Below are 2,107 nucleotides of genomic sequence, written 5' to 3'. Positions count from 1 at the left end.
TGATACTATTAGTATATTTATATTATTTTTCCTCTATCCCTGTAGTGTGTGTGTGTGTGTGTGTATCTATATCTATATATACATGTATGTATGTATGTAGATATATATCTATAGCTTCAAATTATAATGATGTTTCTAGTACTAATAAAAGGAGGTGGACATAGAGGACTCTAGCTCTCATCCCTGCCCCTTCCACCCTATTCACCACCTATGCCCTTTAGTGATCATTATCATTAGTTTGTTTTTATAATAGCTTTATTGAGATACATTTCCCATATCATATTCACCCTTTTAAAGGGTACAGTTCAATATTTTTTAGTATATTCAAAGAGTTGTGTAACTATCATCACTATCTAATTCCAGAACATTCTCACCATTCCAAAAAGAAAGCCTGAAACCATTAGTAGTCACTCCCTGTTCCCTCCCATGTCCCCACGTACTAGGCCCTAGGCAACCACTAATCTACTTTCTGTGTTTATAGATTTGTTTATGTTACATGTGGCCTTTTGTGTCTGGCTCCTTTCACTTAGCATAATGTTTTCGAGGTTTATCTACATATCAGTTCTTTATTCCTTTTTTAGGCCTAAATAATGTTCCACTGCACGTTTATACCATATTTTATTTTTCCATTCATCAGTTGATGGTCATTTGGGTTGTTTCTACTGTGGGGCAACTATAAATAACACTGCTGTGAATATTTGTGTACAAGTTTTTGTGTGGACATATGTCTTCATTTATCTTGGGGATATACCTAGGAGGAGAATTGCCGGGTCATGAGGTAACTCTATGTTTAACGTTTAGAGTCATTAGTTTTTTATTTATTTTACTGTGCTTCATCTGACGATAGAAAATATCTGTTCAAATTTGCAAATTTTCAGCATGTAAAACAGATAACAGCGGCAACAAAAAACCAAGGTGTGAAACAGGGTATGTAATATGCTACCTTTTTTTGTAAGAAAAAAGAGGGAAGTAAGAATGTATAAGAATTTAAACAGATATTCAACCTCTGGGTGGATAGTCAGGTGTTGCTCACCCACTGTTAACAGGAGAATTTTCAACTGAGCACTGTCGCATAGTGAGACTCTTCAAAAGTCAGAGCTGGAAGAACCCTTCGAGAACAGCTAATCCAGTCCTCCACTATTACAGATGAACAAACCAAGGCCCAGAGAGTAGGCAAGACTTTCTTAAGGTCGCACAGCAAATTAGTGATACAGCTGGAACTTGAACCCAATGTCTATTTCCCCCAGGACAACTTCAAATTAACATGCAAACAATTTATGTGCTGACTGTCATACTTTTACCGAGATGATCACTGACAACCTTTTGAAAAGAAAATGTCTCTTATTATTTCTCTTAGCCCAAACTGCAAACATTGGCAATAAATATAAAAGCCACCATCTTGTTAATTCTATTGATCTACATTAGTGTCTATAATACTCATTTGCTATAAAAAATGAGAAAACAAACAACATAGAATGTCAGGGCTGGATAGAGTTGCAGTGACGTCTCATTATACCGCAGGGAACGTGAGGTCCCGAGATACAGTGACCAGGATTGATCACAGGGAGAGGCCTGGAGGGTCATTTAGCCTGCAGCCACCCCTTCACTAAGGGTCTGAATTTTCTGGTGTTTGAGATCCTCTCCAAATGGAGTTAAAATATATTATAGCCGCATTTTTGTGAGTGTACTGATAACTTGATTTTGTTCAATACAAACACTTAAAATGCATAACAACTTTTCAAAGCCTGGTGTCTCATTTCCTTATCTTTTACTATACAGGGAGTGGCCCTGACAGTGACCTGCCATGATCATCAAGAAAGTTGGTAGCAGAAAAGAACTAGAACCGTGTTTGCTGACTCCCAGACACGGTGCTTTCTGCCACACCATACTGCTTCCCATGAGGCAGCAGCTGGCCTTTGAGGAGCCAAGTAAACGCATCTTTACTCACACCAAACCCCTCGGACCAAGAAGTATCACAGCAGGGCACACATACCCCTCGTGCCCGGCCATCCTGGAGCCTGTCACCAGGCCTACTTCCTGAAATGCTGCTGTCTGTTCTGACCTGCCACAGACGAGCAAGAAGCTGGCCATGATCTTAACAATACTT

General features: G+C 39.2%; 1 protein-coding gene across 1 annotated transcript in view; it reads right to left on the bottom strand.

Moving 5' to 3' along the window:
* Window positions 1-2,107, bottom strand: part of OPHN1 (oligophrenin 1) — a 273,349-nt gene that overhangs the window by 61,912 nt on the left and 209,330 nt on the right. The window lies entirely within an intron of this gene.

This window comes from Pteropus vampyrus, unplaced genomic scaffold, assembly GCF_000151845.1.
Source record: "Pteropus vampyrus isolate Shadow unplaced genomic scaffold, Pvam_2.0 Scaffold191, whole genome shotgun sequence".
Classification (NCBI taxonomy): Eukaryota; Metazoa; Chordata; class Mammalia; order Chiroptera; family Pteropodidae; genus Pteropus; species Pteropus vampyrus.
The sequence above is the reverse complement of the archived record's forward strand: the minus strand, read 5'-3'. Positions and strand labels throughout refer to the sequence as shown.